The 17,670-nt window shown below is 48.3% G+C and overlaps 1 long non-coding RNA gene across 4 annotated transcripts in view; it reads left to right on the top strand.

Moving 5' to 3' along the window:
* Positions 1-646: 646 nt before the first annotated feature.
* The window catches only part of LOC112059062 (uncharacterized), a 33,247-nt gene continuing 16,223 nt past the window's right edge, over positions 647-17,670 (top strand). Inside the window, exons 1-3 of one of the 4 annotated variants that reach the window (XR_010600707.1) lie at positions 647-814; positions 3,418-3,494; positions 4,793-4,939. This is a non-coding gene — a long non-coding RNA (uncharacterized LOC112059062). The remainder of the gene's footprint in view (positions 815-3,417; positions 3,495-4,792; positions 4,940-17,670) is intronic. The other 3 variants (XR_010600709.1, XR_010600708.1, XR_002888273.3) reach the window with 3 other exon arrangements.

Raw genomic sequence — 17,670 nt, forward strand, 5'->3', positions numbered from 1 at the left:
GGAACACTGGGAAGTTCCAGAGAATTGGAAAAAATCAAACGTTGTGCCAATATTTAGAAAGGGCACATGGAATGAACTGAAATACTAGGCTGGTTAGCCTGACATCGATCCCAAGCAAAATCACGGAAAGGTGGATATATAGGACTCAACACCTTACTTCAGAGTTAGCAGTTGTTTGGGTCAGTAAAGGCAGCAAGTGTGACTTGGAGACACACATGGAACAGTTACTGTGTGTTGAGTAAGACAGGAACACAGGAGCATTTTTATAGAGTAAATTTTCTGATCATTTTTACAGTAGCCACTGGAGTCAGTGAATAATGACCCCCATCATATAACAGGTATATTAACCTTTTGTAGCTCTCCCTAAGCCAATGGTAGCTGTGGGTGTTCAGCACTTTGAAAGTGAAGCTACTTCTATTTAGAGGCATAAATATGGATTTTGGAGCCTCACTTTAGACACCCTAGTTATTTGGGATTCAGATTTTTCATACTTTAATACCAATATCTACTTCTTTGGCTGTAGGAAGCACAACTTCCACCTGCCCAAAACCTCTACCCCATAATAAAAGCCCTGAAAGTCCCAGTACCTTTGACTGTGCACAATCTGAGTTCGAAAGAGGTTGTCAAAACAGCAAAGCCCCTGGCTTGCTGCTCCTTGACAGCTAGGACTTGTGCCATTCACATGACTCCCTGGGAATATGAGTTAGTGACAGCTGCAGCCATGAAGTTGCGGCTGGGTTCTTAGGAAACAAGGAGAGAAAAATAGAACTGCAAGCTGGAAATTCACAAGAGGTTTCAAAGTAACTGTATGTGTGTGAGTATCTCTTTGTGTGTGTTTATGAGTGTCTTAGCATTGATGTGTTTGTGTCTGTATGGATCTGTGTGTTTATGTAGGTGTCAGTGCTGAGAGAGAGACTGTACATGTGTGAATGAATATGAGTCTGTGTATGTATGTACTTATGTGTCTCTGTGCATGAATGAGTCATGCATCTGTGCATGTATGTATTAGTATTTCTCTGTTCACACACAACTGTGGGTAAATATTTCAGTGCTGTGTCTCTGTGTACAGATATACTGTATCCCTGTATCTATGTAATCTGCATATATCTGTTTCTCTCTGTGTGTGAGATGACTATCTGTGTGTGTGCGAGAGAGACAGAAAGCAAGACAAGAGGGATTTCTTCTTCTTCTTTTATATTTTATTGTACCTGATTATGGCAATTGTGACTGCTGATTTGGAAAGACTCTAAGTCAGACACTGAGTGGCCATTTGAAATTGATTCATCTCCATATTATTTTGATTCTGGGATGCAGTTTTTTCAGATGTTATTACTGCTGCTGTGTTATTGCAAGCTCCAGTGCACACACTTCAGTTTTATCTCCACTGTCCCTGTGACACATGCCACTGAGAGTGATGGCTAAGTGGCTGCAACTTTAGATGACAGGAATCTGGAAAGCACACATGAAGGGCAAGCATCACGCCTCTGCCTCCCAGACTGGCTGTGATAGGAAACTTACCAGCAGCAGGTGCAGCTATGCCCTACTAGCTTCCTCTCTAATCTTCATCTGCCTCTGCAGAACTATTACTTCTTTATTTAGTGTCATTATTGTGCTTGGTGCTGTACAAGTCATAGACGAAAACATGTTCCCTGCCCTAAAGTCATGACATTCTAAATTAGATTGACTAATTATATAACCTAGCTGATTTCTCTGTTTCTTAGGTTGTAACCTCTTTGGGGCCAGGACTATCTTTCCATATATATTTGTACAGTGCCTAGTATAATGCACCCCAATTCTGACTCAGGCCTCTGGAAAACTCTGTAATATAACTAATAAATATTAATAATTCTGGCCAGGGCTATTTAAAAGGAAACTACCTCAAGAAATAGTTATTTAATCAGAACTTAGAGTAGAAGTACCTCTCTAAGTCCACAATTCCCCAAAACACTTAAGCCCATGCTTAACTTTGTGCACTTAAGTCTACTGAGGAGTGTCCAGATTTTTGGTGATGGATAGGTGTGTTTGGAAGCAGTTCTTCATATGTTTCTCTGTTATTTTGCTTATATACAGGAAGGTTGACACCAAGTGGTTCGTAAGATCTGATAGGCCTAGAGAAAGCTTCTTCAGAATTGGCTGAATTATGGCATGGTTTAGGGTGGATTGTAGGTTTCCCTCTTCAAAGGTGGTGTTAACAGTTTATTTCAGCAGCAGCCCTTGGTGCTCCCAGGCATCTTTTATCAGTCACTGTGACATGGTCCTGAATCACAAGTGATGACTATCGTCTTACAACACCTCTAAGATGTCTTACTTAATGAATATGCTGAAATCTGGAGGGGAGGGGATGGAATTCAGTGTGTAGTTTTTCTGCTCTCTGCAGAGGGCATCTTGGATGTGGGTGACCAGTGACCCATATGTGTCACGACCGGGACATGCATACTCTGACCTAGTGGCCAAAGCAGGAGTCGGGGCTGGGTCAGATACCAGGACGTGAGAGTCCAAGAGAGACCAGAGGGCAACCCAAGAATCAAGTGTCAGGAGGCAGGCAGGGTCAGGTTACCAGGAGATCAGAAGCAGGAGACAAACTTGAGAACAGAACCACAGATCGATAACCAGAGTTAGGCCAGGTCAGGATACCAGGATGTCAAGCAATGGGAGCGGGAGCAGGAAGCACAAGGCACACAGTCCAGAGCAAGGTGGATCCCAGTTGCATAGACAACTTCCTATTCCTGTACTGGGTTTATATAGAATCTGTGATCCAATCAGGACCCCCAGCATTCTGCCAGTCAGGTTCCAGGACTGGAGTCATCTGTCAGGGTTTAGCTTCTGCCCTAGCAACTGTTAGCAGGTTGGCCAAAGAGTCTTGTAGACCTGAGTTTGAGACGTGCAGTCCTGACAGCACCCCTTCTCAAAGGGGTGTTCTCCAGGCAGTGTGTGACCCGGCTTTTTGGGGTGATTTTTATGGAATGGCCACACAAATGTGGGAGCGTGTACATTTTCCACAGGCTTCCAGATGTATTCCTTAGGACCATATTCCTCCCAGTCCACAAGTTACCAGAGGCTGTCACATTTATGTTTGGAGTCCAAGATCTTATGAACTACACATTCCTCATGACCCTGTACTTGTACCGGAGGGGGAGGTGGCTGGGTCCAGTAAGGGAAAGGGTTTTCTGTGTAGGGTTTCAAAAGCGATACATGAAACACCAGGTGCAACTTTAGAGAGCAGAGTACTTGGAGTTCAAAAGTGACTGGATTAACCTGTTGTAATGTCTTAAAAGGGCCAAGAAACAGGAAGTCCAGCTTGCGAGCAGGCCTGTCTATGTGAAGGTGCTCCATGCAGAGCCATACTTTTTGTCCTACTGAATAGGTGGAGCCTTGCTGGCCTGCATGCTGCTTATACTTCACATTTGCCTTTTTCAGGTGCTTCTTTACTTCTTCCTGGGCCTGACATGTCCACTGCACCAGGTCTGAGGCAGCTGAGTTGGGCAAGGATGCAGGTACTTGTGGATGGAATCAGGGGTGGTACACCTAATTGATAAAAAAAGGGACTCTGACCCGTAGATGCATGATCTGCGTTGTTGTAGGCAAACTCCTACAGGAGGGGAGGCCTGTACAATGGAAGAAGTGGCCCATTTTGGTAAAGTGGTCCACTTCCATTAAAATGTGTAAATTTGTTGGACTCTGGTAATTCTATACTAAAGTCTACAGTGATGGCCACCCAGGGTCGAGATGGGGTATCCAAATGCTGGAGGAGACCACAGCGTTTGTGGCATGGGGTGTTGGCACAGGCAGAAACATCACAGGAGGCAATGAACGACTAGATTGGGCGTATCCAGGGACACCAAAAGGAACAGAATATTAGTCGTTGGGTCTTGAAATACCCCAAGTGATCTGCTAGGGGAAAATCATGGCATAGTTGTAGGACTGTGACCCTTGTGTGTCCTCGGGGCATATAGACATGGTCTCTTACGTATGTGATCCCTTCATGGGAGTCATGTGGCAGAATTTCTGAGGCAGAGGTGAAGCATATCAATCTGAATATATCCTGATGGTAGAGTATTAATCTCTAGAGGATGAAGCAAGCCAAAAGTAGCTGACCAAATGCCCAAGGAACACCGAGACTACACAGTCTGAAGGCAGGTTCCAGAGTTGTAATGCAGAGAGACCACCCAGCAGACAGCCTGACTACACAGTTTGGGGTTGGTCCACGAGTAGGGAACAAGTGGAATAGCCTGAACAAGGCCTGGCCGCTTGGCTCTTAGGGAAGCCTAGAGGTCAAAGAACAAAGCAGTATGATTATTATTAATTATTTCTAATACGTAGCACCAAGGAGCCCCAGACATAGGGCCCCACCGTGCTGTACAAACACAGAATATTCTTCAGTGCTTACACCAACTGTGTGACACTCTGGCTGCAACAGCAGGGCAGCCCCTTGGGGAGACTTTTGTTTGCAAACCCTAATGGCCGTTAAGGGTTGACAAGTTGAGGTGGGAAATGGCAGTTTGGGGTGTTTCCATCCCTTCCTATTTCTTACCTATGGTGAGGGGAGACAATGAGGGTAAAGTTCAGTTGGCTAGCATGGCCACCCGTTGTGCTTGTCTCCTGCCACATGACGGGATGCTGCTATGAGAAGACATGTTGTGGCAGGCAAAACTCTGATAGAAAACAGATTTCCTGTGCTTGCCACCAAATGACCGGGTTGTGGAGGGTCAGCCAAGAGATACCAAGGATTGGGGAAAGTGTGGAGAATAGATCACATCAAACTGTAACACTTCTCAATACCCCTGAATCACAGCCTCCAGGGAAGTTTTTTCCTCTGTTACTGGACCAGAAGATAAAGGGTAACTGCCAAGATTCTCTACGAGATCAGGAATGACCTTGCATCGCAAAGGTATCTGCCGGATTTGGGCTGCTGCTGCATCTATGAAGATGTCAGCTGCATGTAAGTCAATGAGGGCTGGTAGGAGGAGATTTTGCAGGGATGCCCCAGTTATGTGCAACTGGCTCAGCACCTGCAAATGGGGAGCCCTTGGGCGGGGCTCTGGTTGTGTGTCATCAAAACCAAAGTGTGGGGGAGCTCTTTTCCCAGGTTCCTTGAAGTTCATACAGGGCAGGCAGAGATGGAGTGACCCAACTCACTGCAGTAGAAACAGAGATGGTGTTGGCCTTGTTTCTCCTTTTCTGTGGAGTGAGCCATTGACGGCCCACATCCACCTGCATTGGCTCAGTGGGAAGCAGTGGTGAAAAGGTCACAGTACCTGGATTGGAGAGTTGACAGACCCCATTTTTAACTCTCTTTACTCCTGTGACCAGTTGTCCATACAGATGACAAGATTCATGAGGGTATCCAGGCTCATGGGAATCTGTACCCAGCATAGTTTGTCTTTAATTTCTTCTTGGAGGCCCCATCGTAATTGGCCCACCTGTGCTGCCTCATTCCAGTCTGTATTGACTGTGAGGCAGAATTGCGCAGCATAGGAAGCTACAGTGCCCTGCCCCTGTTGGAGCTTCCTTAGGGCAGCCTCCGCTGTTCGAGTTAGTTCGGTGTGGGTTGTCAAATAATACCGATATGGGTCCCAGTTCGACAGAACTGGGCTGTCGCATTCCAAGAGTGGGGAGGCCCAGTTTAATGCTTCCCCAGAGAATAGGCTGATGGCCAGGGTCACCTTTGCATGATCAGTAGTAGAAGCAGTAGCGTAGCTGGGGGGGGTGCAGGGGCACTCAGCACATTTTCCAAAAGCGGCACCTTAGTTAGAGATTACCATGGTGCCAGCGGGCGGGGCCCACGCTCCGCTCCGAAGCTTGGCCTGCCGGGCCGGCGCTGGGCTCCTGCAGGCAAGGGGGGGCAGCACAGCTGGAGGAGCCATGGGGAGGGGGCGGCACGGCCGGAGGAGCCATGGGGGGGGGGCCACGGGGGCAGCACGACACGGCCGGAGGAGCCATGGGGGTGGGGGCAGCACAGCTGGAGGAGCCATGGGGAGGGGGCGGCACGGCCGGAGGAGCCATGGGGGGGGGAGCGGTGCGGCCGGAGGAGCGAGGGGGGGCATAGCATGGCAGCCCGCAGCGCGGCCGGAGGAGCCATGGGATGGGGGGCAGCGTGGCCGGAGGAGCAAGGGGGGGCGCAGCATGGCAGCCCGCAGTGCGGCTGGAGGAGCCATGGGGTGGGAGGGCGGCACGGCCGGAGGAGCCAGTCCAGGGGGGGGCGCGGAGTAGCCGGAGGAGGAGCCAAGGGGGGCACCTTTTTAATGTTTGCTCCCCCTGCTCTTAGAACCTGGCTACGCCACTGAGTAGAAGACTGAGGGTGCATCATGAACAGGAGGCAACACTGGTTTATGAAACCCCAGAATCGCTGGCAATTACCATCAAAGAGTCCAGCAGTTGTATCAGGGAACAGGGCTGCATAAGCCGTGTGTGGATTGTGGCACACAACTGCATGATTTGTTCCTGCAATAGCTGGTTCTCTGAGATCAGCTGGATGACACAGGCCCACTTGAGTACATGTGGTGCTCCTGAAGGGTTAGCCAGGTCCATTCTGCTGGCATCGGGACCCCTCCTGGGGCCTAAATGACATGGGTGGTCTGACCTAAGAGTCAAAGCAGGAGTCAGGCCAGGTCAGATACTGGGAGGTCAGAGTCCGAGACAGGTCATAGGGCAACCCAAGAGTCAGGAGGCAGGCAGGGTCAGGTTACCAGGAGATCAGAAGCAGAACCACAGATCGATAACCAGAATCAGGTCAGTTTGGGATACAAGGACATCAAGCCAGGGGAGCGGGAAGCACAATGCACACAGTTGAGTGCAAGGTGAATCCCTGTTGCATAGACAACTTCTTGTTCCTGTCTTGTGCTGGGTTTTTGTAGAAGCTGTGGACCAATCAGAAACCCCAGAATTCTGCCAATCAGATTCCAGGACTGGAGTCCTCTGTTGGGGTTCAGCTTCTGCCCTAGCAATTGTTAGTGGGTAGCAGGTTGAAACTTAGTTGCTCTTAAGAGCCCTGTTGGCCCAGGTTTGAGACCTGTGGTCCCTGACCATACATTACCAGTACTTCATAGCATAAAGAGCAAATTTCTGGGGTGGTGTAGAGGCATTCTTGGTTGACAAAGAGAGTAGGATTTAGCCACTGTCATGGCAGAGGTTTTTAGGGAAAAATTATGTTTAAGAGAGCACTAATTTGCTCCTACATGTGAGTGCTGTGTGGGCCAGGCCATAACTGTACATGTAGGCACACTGTCAGTGTAATTTAGAGCCTAATTAGGACTCAAATGTAGCTTCTAAGTTTGCACATGTAATTAATTAGAAAACCTGTGTGTCTGTAGTGCGTTGTTCCCTATTCCCCACAATTCACAGGGAATCCTAGAAGTTTAAACTGGAAAAATCCTATTTAGTCCATCCCCTTGGGAGTCAGTGCTGGATGGTCTCCTAATGTATATTCTCCAGAGCTTTGCACAATGTGGTTTCTATCACTTCCTTCAGGAAACTGATCCATATCACAGACCTCATGGACAGAGAGAATAATTTTGCTGTTGATTTGAATGTGATTGGATTTGTGGGTGGTGGTGTCCATACCGAATACTTAAAAGACCTTTGTGGGAAGACCAGCTACCGTGTCTGTTCTCTAGTGAGAAAAGAAACTACTCAGATGCAAGCCTCTTTTTCTGAGGAGCAAAAAAGCTTGACCCATAGTGTCCCTTCCTTGTAGCCTAAATCTCCTGAGAGAGCTCCAGTTTTGGCAGATCCATCTCACATCCACAGGAAACTGATAAACTCCCTAAACTTCATTTTGCAGTGTCTGATTCTGAACTCTATGCCCCACAAGGAAATCAAAGAAGAGGAACAAAAAGATTAGGAGCTGGAATGATTAATTTTATTATTAATTGTTAGCTATTTATTTGTTTATATGGAGTCACTGATGTTCATGGTGTAGAACAGAGAAGTAAGAAGACAAGTCCCATGCCCAATCTAAATCTGATGTGGAGTGATCTAATGACCTAAGTATATCTTACTTGGTTAAATATCAATTATGGAGCAGAGAACAAGGATAGCTGAAGTATTTGAGGGATGTAAACACCCAGGAAGGAGAGAAATTGTTCAAGTCGGTTAAAGAGGGATTGGGGAATAATAGGTTTCAGAGTAGCAGCCGTGTTAGTCTGTATCCGCAAAAAGAACAGGAGTACTTGTGGCACCTTAGAGACTAACAAATTTATTAGAGCATAAGCTTTCGTGGGTATCCGAAGAAGTGGGCCGTAGCCCACGAAAGCTTATGCTCTAATAAATTTGTTAGTCTCTAAGGTGCCACAAGTACTCCTGTTCTTTTTGGGGAATAATAGAAGTGGTGGGATGAAATTTGGCAAAGGAAGATTTATGCTGAACATAAAGAAACATTCCATAATTGTGAAATCTATGAGACTGTAGAATAGTCTCCCAAAGGAAGTTAGGGAAGCTCCATTGCTTGAGACCTTTTAAACTAGACTTGACAAAGCCCTAGACAATATAATAAATTCATTAGTTTAAGTCAGTGTAGGGCTTAAAAAATGGAAAGTGCTCTGGAAGAGCTAATTTATTAATTATATGTATTTATTATATAATGTAGGGAATAATCCTGCACTGCTCCCCTCCTCTCCCCCCCTGGGAATGAACTAAATAGAACCTAAAGTCTTTCCCATCTCTTAATGTCTCTGACCCTGTGATCTCCAGTGATCTGAAAATAAAGGGTTGGAATTTGTGAGAATAAAGGAAAAAATCTTAAGGAGAAAACATTCTAAAAAGCCACTGGTTGGATCATTGACCTTTAGAAACATCTTAATGAGTGGGTGACAGGAAAAGCTAGATACAGGGGAGAGACAACGTAAGACTTGTAAACTGCATCCTGAAATATGTACATGGGGCCTTAAATGATTGCCTTGCCTGTGGATCAACGCGGTCAAAGAGACTGCCTGCTCGTGGCCAGCAGGCTGTGTTCTCGGTCTGAGCTGGGCCCAGCGGATGGCGTTTCTTATTCCTGTGATTTGTGTGTGTGTTACATGACTATAGAAGGAGCAATCAGTCAACTCCCAGGAACCTTAGCAACAGTCGTGTCCCCAGAAAAGGCTTGTAGCAACTGAAGCAGTGATGACTCAGCAGCATGGTCTCTCTGTCCGCTTGCTGATCCCTGGCAAGGACTCTAGCCCAAGTTCTGGCTTCCTTGTTTGGGTCAATGCTTTCTTGCTGGCACAGTAAAGGAATTCCTGGATCCAGCTGGCCTTGGCATTAGAGAGAGACTGAAGGGAACTGTTTGTAGCCAAACAGTTGTTCCCCTCTCCTTCTTGTTTAAAACAAACTAAAAGTAACACAGAATCCTGTTAGTAAATTATAATGAAGGATCCAGATCATAGGCCCTGACTCCATGGGTGCTCCGGGGCTCAAGAATGCACGGGAAAAAAAATAGGGGGTGCTCAGCTGTTCTGTGAGCCCTGGGGTTGGCCACTGACCAGCTGTTTGGTGAGCCCGGGGCTGGCCGTTGATCAGTGAGCGGCTGGTGGGAGATGAGGGAGAGGGAGTGGAGAGGAGAGGAGTGAGCAGCGGGCAGGGGGGTCTTGGGAGAGGAGGCGAAAAGAAGTGGGGCAAGGAAGAGGCCAAGTGGGAATGGGGCCTCGGGGATGAGCGGGGGTGGAGCACACACTGGGAAAAACAAAAGTCAACCCCTGTGATCCAGATGGCAGGGTTCAGAAGTGGTGGATGTTGGGGTAGAGATGACAGTAAGTCTAGGAGGTCAGTTTCCCTGATATCTTCTTGTGAAGAAGACAGATTGCTGAGTTTGAGGATGAGCTGGGGACACATTATAACATCACTAGAGGGTTTATTTATTTTTACTGAACAAGGGTGTGGAAATGTGGTCTTGGGTGACTGCATTCACATTTCACCAGATTTAGGTCACTAATGCAATGAGTCTGGATGGTCTCAAGTTGATTTCTCCTGAGGGAAATTTGTTTATATCAGACAACCTCATCATCCGATTAAGCATAATTCTGGAGTAGAGATAGAAGAGAGATTGGGGGGTTAGTAGTGGATTGTGGTGCATCACAGAACTGTGTGAGGAACCCAGCACTGGAATAGCAAAGGATTCTGTGGTTCAGCATTGAGGTGTATCAGCAGTGGGGGGGATCCCATCACAAGAATAGCAGGAGGTGGTGCAGGTAAGGACTGAGATGCATCGGCAGAGCTGGGGATAAGAGAAGGGCAAGACTGGAATAGCCACAGGTACTACCAGTCTGGATTGATTTTTTGTTTTGTTTTGTTTTATTTTGGCAGAGCTTTGCCAGGAAGTTTGGGTCCTCTGTTATCTCCTTCCTTCCATGAGCACTAAAAATTCACCCAGAAACAATAACATACGTGTGTGTAGCAATCTGCCTTCTCAGCAGCAGCGGCACCACCCCCCAATCTCTGGCCTCATTACTCGGAGCAGGAAATGAGTAAAACATAAATGACTTAAAAAGAGCCAGGAGGGGCCGTTTCTCTCCCTCGTTCCCTGGCAATGACCGTGTATAGTTACAGTTTAATCTTGGAAATGCCAGACAGCTGTTGCCGGTTGCTAGGAGACTGGCACACATTATGCAGATGTCAGGGACCTCAAATGTCTGCCGGAAATTACAGCTCATGTTGTATGAGGAGAGACGCGCATTTCCCTGTCTGGGGAGCCCAGTGGGAGCCATCATCCCCCCGCATGCACCCCACCCCTAAGGTGGGGCTGAGACTGACAGGCTATGTCCTGACAAAACCCAGCTAATACATCGGCTCTGGGGTAAAAAAATATAGGAAAAGAATCTATAAAAAGTGTATCTAGCTTTGCTTATGGGACATGGCTGGGGGCGGGGTGGCCGGTGGGGGGAGGGGAGGAGCCGGCTGGTGCAGTCAAGGCTCTGGAGCTGGCTTCTGCATGCGTTGTAGCTGGTTGCCTGAGCGAGGTGGATTTGGATTCAGCTTTACTCCCATGGGGCAGGCAGGCTGGCAGCATTCCCCAGTATTCACAGGAAAGACTGGGTTTTACTGACTTGATACAGCAGAGGCTACTGTGAGAAGAGCTAACTGGGCAAGGAACCGAGCTGAGGAAATGAATGACCAGATGCACACACTAAAAGTGCTGCCCTTTGGGGGAGGGTTTCAACATATGCCAACCAACATACTGTTAGGTAAAAAAGCAAGTCCTCACTCACCTCTCCAGCACCCGAGTTCGTGCGGAGTTGGTATGGGCTCACAATCTGTCAGAGACCAGACACCAATTCGTTGATCAACGGGCTCACACTATCCTTAGCTTGAAAGGCTTCAGAGTAAGTGTGGCAAGTTTATTAGGGGTGAGCATCAATATTTATACACAGAAGTAAACAAAGTGATTAACAGATCATAATGGTCATGTATAATCAAACAAGATTTTACAGGATAAAACAGGTTAAAATGTACATTCAGAAAGAGATAAGGGGAGATGGCTACTTAAGGGGAGGGGGGGTGTCATGAGTAGTTCGCAGGTCAGAGCTTTGATTAAAAGTTCAGACAGAGACATCAAGTCTGGGTTAAGTTTAAGCTCATCAAAAGTTCAGACTCAACATTCCTCCATTTGTAGCTTTGGGATAACTATTTACCAAAAGCTACACCCCATTTTAAGGAGCCAAGGGCCGCTTGGCAATTTCAGCCTGGGCCAACTCGAAGAGAGTAAGGCCCTTGGCTGAAGTAGGAAAAGAATAAACTGACCCACATGAGTCTATGAGGGAGGGGACACACTGAATACAGCAACACAGTATTATAAGGATTACTATGGCCCCAACAATACCCAACAAGAGTTTTTTAACCCACCCAAATCCAGGCAGCCAATTCCATAAGGCTCCCCACCAATCATAAGGTGGCTGGCCAGAAGAGTAGTTCTTAGCTATTTCCCTTAGATGTTTGGTACGTTGAAAAGTGTCAGAGTAGGTGTCATTTACAAAAACACAGCATTCTTCATTTATGAGGGCGCAAGTTCCTCCCTGGGCTGCTAACATTATGTCTAAAGCCATTCGGTTTTGCAAAGCTAACTGGCGCAGCTGGGACATTTCCCCAGCCTGATTCTCAAATAGGGTCGCAGTTTCATTGGTTAAAGATTCTAGTAGTCCCTGTAGACGGATGACACCACCCCTCAAGCTAATGAGACCAGCCCACCGCTGCCACGACAAACCATCACGGATATTAATATCTCTGAAGGTTTCACGGATGTTACGAACGTGGGGAAAATGAGGGGGAGTGAGGGAGATGCGAGAAGGCGGTGTTAGCCATGCCAAATAACATGACCCTGCCCAATCAGGGGAGAGAAAGTAATAAGCTTTGGGCCCGCACACCCAGTATGTTCCATACAAAGCGTTTCGGGTATTCCATTTCTCAAAGTAGGAGGTAAACCACCACCCGTTGGACCACTGTTCCCCTGGTAATGCAGAGGGGTCATTGTGCGAACTGCAGAGGCACAATTTGGTAGTGGTGTTTTCAAAGGGCAGTGTAGTACTGCTTGAGCAGTTGTAGAAGGCAATCGTACGTCCCTTAGCAATTAGTTGGACACCCTTGTGATCTGAGCAGGGCTTCTTAAAAGCTGACTCTGAAGGCCTGCCCACCCATGGAAAAGTTGGATTGGGGTGAGGGATCCACATGTGGGATAAGTGGGATGCGCAAGGCTTGAAGCCAAGATTTTTACTAAAGGCGGTGCCATTAAAATACATGTTGCATTTACTTGTTCCCACAAAAGTTGACCCCTTTTCTTTAACAAAACACAGTGATCCTGTCTGATTGGTTACCCTGAGATATCTGTTAATTGGCACTCCTGTTTTGTCCCATGTAAGATTGTGTTGGACTGGATCTTTTACTCTAGCCAGTGGCATCCAAGTCATATTAGCAGTGGTCAGGGGAATGGGTGTGAAGGGGAGTCCCTGTTCTGCATTTACTGGAAATTGAGTACATACCCAGCAATTACTTCTATTTCCTAAAATACGAGTTTTAACCTCGTGGGAATATCTAATAAAAGCATTATCTTCATAAGCAGAAAATAAACTAAAAAGGCATAATAAAAAACATACAGTTGTCAGAATAAAAGGTCCTCTCATTTTTTCCGAGTCAATTTAAGTCTGATGTCTGAAAGAGGTAAGCTGGTCCACTGGTCGGAGGCAGTGTCCTCAGTGGTGGCAAGAGCTGCTGGTCCGTCACTGTGGTCCACTACGGCTGGCTTGACGTGGGAGTGGTGGATCCAGGATTTGCGTCCTTCCAGGAACACTGCAGTCTGGGTTGTTAAAAGAACCTGGTGGGGTCCAGTAAACCTCGGCTGGAGGGTGTCGCCACGAATGAACTTTTTGGCCCAGACGAAGTCCCCTGGTTGGAACGGGTGGATCTGTTCTTCCAGCGGCACGGTCTGGGAAAACTGCGAGGTTTTCCAAAGGGTACGGAGGCGAGCCTGTAGGGAGAGAAACTGGCACGCGGTCATATGATCCCCTCCCAATAGTGAAACATCAGCACGTGGTAGCGCCCCGCCTTTGAAAGGGGGGTGTCCATAGAGCAGTTCAAAGGGGGATAATCCCAATACACGGGTTGGGCGAGTACGAAGGTGAAACAGGACCAAGGGAAGTACCTGAGGCCACTTTAATCCTGTTTCCTGACAGTATTTAGCCAATGTAAACTTAAGCTCCCTATTCATACGCTCAACTTTCCCGCTAGACTGAGGGTGGTAGGGTGTATGAAAGGAGTGTGAAATGCCCAGTCCTTGTTCTAAACAGCCAAGGACATGACCAGTAAAGTGAGGTCCGCGATCTGAGTCAAGCACGAGAGGGATGCCAAAACGGGGTACAATGTCTCTAAGGAGAATCTTCGCCACTGTGGCAGCAGTACAATTAGCAGTAGGAAAAGCTTCGACCCAGGAAGTCAGAGGGCAAACCAAAACAAGGAGGTGCTTTTTCCCAAAAGCCTTTGGCATATCTGCAAAGTCAATTTGAAGATGTTGAAATGGAGCAGCAGGCGGAGGTCTTCCACCCTTAATTTTTTTAAGAGGCGGAGCAGGTCCATTACGCTGACATGTGCTGCATGCTTTCACTATTGACAGGCAGTAGGGTTGAATGCCTGGAGCATACCAAAAGCGAGCGATGGTGTCCACAAGGGCGTGCGTGCCGTAGTGACCCCCCTTATCATGGTGCCAGCGAACTGCCACAGGGTATGTGGAGCAAGGGAGGCAGGCTCGGCCATCCGGCATAAGCCAGGTCCCTTTGACCAGAGTGGCTCCGAGGCTCTCCCACGACTGTAGTTCAGCAGCGGGTACTGGTACGGGGTACGGTGGAGTAAAGGAGGAGGCTGCAATAGCCAACATGGGCATGGCTAAGGGTAAGACGGCAGCCGTCTTGGCGGAAGCGTCAGCCAGGGCATTCCCACGGGTGACGGGGCTATCATCTTTAGTATGGGCCCGGCAGTGAACTACAGCCAGGACCGAGGGTTCTTGGAGGGCGTCCAAAAGCTTGTGGATGAGGGGGAGGTGCTGAATGGGTTTACCGGCAGCTGTCTGGAAACCTCGAAACTTCCAGAGGTGGATGTGACAATGCACAACTCCAAAAGCATACTTGCTATCAGTAAAAATGGTAACGGTCTTACCAGCGGCCAACTGGCAAGCTCGGGCCAGGGCATAGAGTTCGGCGGCTTGGGCTCCCCAGTTGCCTGGCAGTGAGGCGGCCTCTTGAATGTCCCATTCAGAGGTGACTGCATAACCGGTGAAACGCTTGCCATCAACATAGAAGGAGCTTCCGTCCGAGAAGAGGATGCAATCAGGGTTGTCCAGTGGCACGTCAAACAGGTTGTCCCTTATCTGTAAGATGCTATAAACTACTTCCACACAGTCGTGCTGATCCTGGAGGACTGGCAGGTCAGGAAGCAAGGTAGCTGGATTAAGGGGCCCACACCTTTCAAAAATTAGGTTAGTGTCTTCCAAGAGTTCGGCCTCTAGCTGTTGCTGGCGATGGGCCGAAAAGACTTGGGTTGTGCCCCTACGCAGAAGGGCTGACAAGGCATGAGAGGTCCAAACTGTGGTAAAATGACCCAGGGTCAGGCTCTTTGCCTTTGTGATCAGCAGGGCAGCTGCTGCCAGAGTCCTGGTGCAGGATGGGGTTCCCTGAGCGACAGGGTCGATCTGCTGAGAGTAAAAAGCAAGCGGGAAATGGTGGGGCCCGCTCAGCTGGGTAAGGACGCCACTAGCAATTCCGCCCCTCTCGTGGACAAAAAGGTGAAAGGGTTTGCTGTAATTGGGGGGGCGGAGAGACATGGAGGAGGCCACACTGTCCTTGAGTAACTGAAAGGCTTGGATTGTGTCCGGGGACCACTGCAAAGGGTCAGGAGCAAGGTTAGCAGTGAGTCGGTGGAGCGGCTTGCTTAACTCCCCGCAGGACGGTAACCAGGGGCGACAGAAGCCAATTAATCCTAAGAAACCTCGAAGTTGTTTCTTGGTGTTTGGCAGAGGGCAGTTTTGGATAGTCTTTATGCGGACTGGGTCCATTTGTCTTCCCTCTGGGGTTAATAGGAAGCCCAGATATCGGACCTTCTGTGAGACCCACTGAATCTTGTTAGGGTCTACCTTGTGGCCTCTGGTGTGTAGGTATAATAAAAGTGCCTTACCATCGATGCGGAGGGCAGCTTCTTCGCGATTACCTAATAGGATGTCATCTACGTATAGGACTAACGTGGATCCCTGTGGACTGGTGAAGCCTTCCAAGTCGTGGCGGAGGCATTGGCTGAAAATCGTGGGGCTGTCTCTGTAGCCTTGAGGAAGTCGTTGCCAGACATAACTTTGTCCCTCCCAGGTGAAACCAAAGAGATACTGAGAGTCTGGGTGCACAGGAATGCTGAAAAAAGCTGATTTTAAGTCAATAACAGTGAACCACTCAGCATCCCAGGGGATTTGACTGATGATAGTAGCTGGATCAGGAACTACTGCATGAAGAGGGACCACATACTGATTAACAACCCGTAGATCCTGTACAAAGCGCCAACGAATAGGGTCTCCGTCCTTTTTAGGAGGCTTTTTGACAGGCAGTATAGGGGTGTTACAGGGAGTGCGCTGAGGGCGGACTAGCTTTTGTGCAATGAATCCCTCGATAATGGGGCGGATGCCCTCCCGGGCTTCCAACGACAGGGGGTATTGAGGGACTGACGGGGGGGTTAAGGAGGGCTTCACTTGAATCCTTACTGGCTCTGCTGAAAGGAGCAGGCCAACATCAGTGTCAGAAATTCCCCAGAGGGTTAAAGGCAAGTCAGTGAGGTCAGGGGAGAGAGAGGGGGGGGTTTCCCAATTACCCTGAGTTGGGGCCGAATCTCCTAACACTGTCATCAATAATCCTACCCCTTCAGGAGTGCAGGTTAAAGTAGCCTCAAGCTTACAGAGTAAATCCCGGCCCATCAAAGGGATCGGACAAGCTGGGGAAAAAAAGAAAACGGTGAGAAAAATATTTATCAGCATAAATAACATTTAGAGGCAAAGTGAGTCCCAGAGACTGTGGGTTGCCCTCCACCCCAGTTGCAGTTTTAACCTCAGAGGATAGCCAGGGAGAGGGGGCATGATTTAAAAGAGAGAAAGTAGCTCCAGTATCAATGAGGAAGGAGACAGACAGTCCCTGGACTGAAAGGGTTAGACGAGGCTCTTTGCTGGGAGGGGAGAAAGTGAGGAAGGAGCCAGCTAAAGACATTAAGGAAATAAGACCATCACATTGTTTGCCTTCGCCCCCGGGGTACAGTCATTGAGGAGGCTGAGTTTGCTGCAGCTGCTGCTGTTGCCAGTAGTTGATCCAGGCCTGGGGAACGGGCTGAGCTGGTGGTGCAGGGGTGTATTTGTCCCTGGTGTAAGTATCTGCGGATGCAACCAGACCCTCTGGGCGTCCCCAGGGGCATTCACGTTTAAAGTGACCGGGCTGTCCGCACTGAAAACAATTTCCTGGTGGCTGGGGTTGCCAGGACCCTCTTCCCCGAGCACCCTGAAATCCCCTGCCACGGCCACGGCCTCTGCCTCGAACACCGCCGTGAAAAGCTAAAGCCATCAACTTATAATCTTCCTTTTTCTCTTTCTTTTTACTACTTTCCCTTTCTTTTTCCCATGCAAAATCAGCTACGTCCAACACTGAAGTGACTGACTCACCTCCCCAACCAGGGCGAAACTTTAAGAAATAATCCCTTACAGGGGGCACTGACTGATTCACAAAAAACGAAATAAGAGTAGGGTGGTCTGCTTCTCTTTCAGGATCCATCTGAGTGAACATTCGGGCCCCCTCCAATAGCCTCGACCAGAACTTTCTGGGTGGCTCATCAGATTCCTGCCGAATCTGCATGAACTTAGCCTGATTAGGCGAGCGGCGAGCCATTTCTTTGAGTCTCTCTAACAATCGCTCTCGATCTATTCGCAGCTGAGTCAGCCTTGGCTGACTCCAGTCTAGGGGATTCCAGCCAGCAGCTTGATCCCGCCTATCCATCCAAGTAATATTAACCGCATCGCTATCCCCCCATGTCCTTTCTGCCATCCACAATCTACTACGTTCCTCTCCGGTCAAAACTCTACTTAACAACTGATCTACATCCATATAAGTAGGATTATGACTTGAAAACAATCTTTCTAAAAGTTCTGTGATCTTTCGGGGATTTTCCCCAAAGGACCCTGACAACCGTCCCCAT

This window comes from Chrysemys picta, chromosome 4 (genome assembly GCF_011386835.1).
Source record: "Chrysemys picta bellii isolate R12L10 chromosome 4, ASM1138683v2, whole genome shotgun sequence".
NCBI lineage: Eukaryota > Metazoa > Chordata > Testudines > Emydidae > Chrysemys > Chrysemys picta.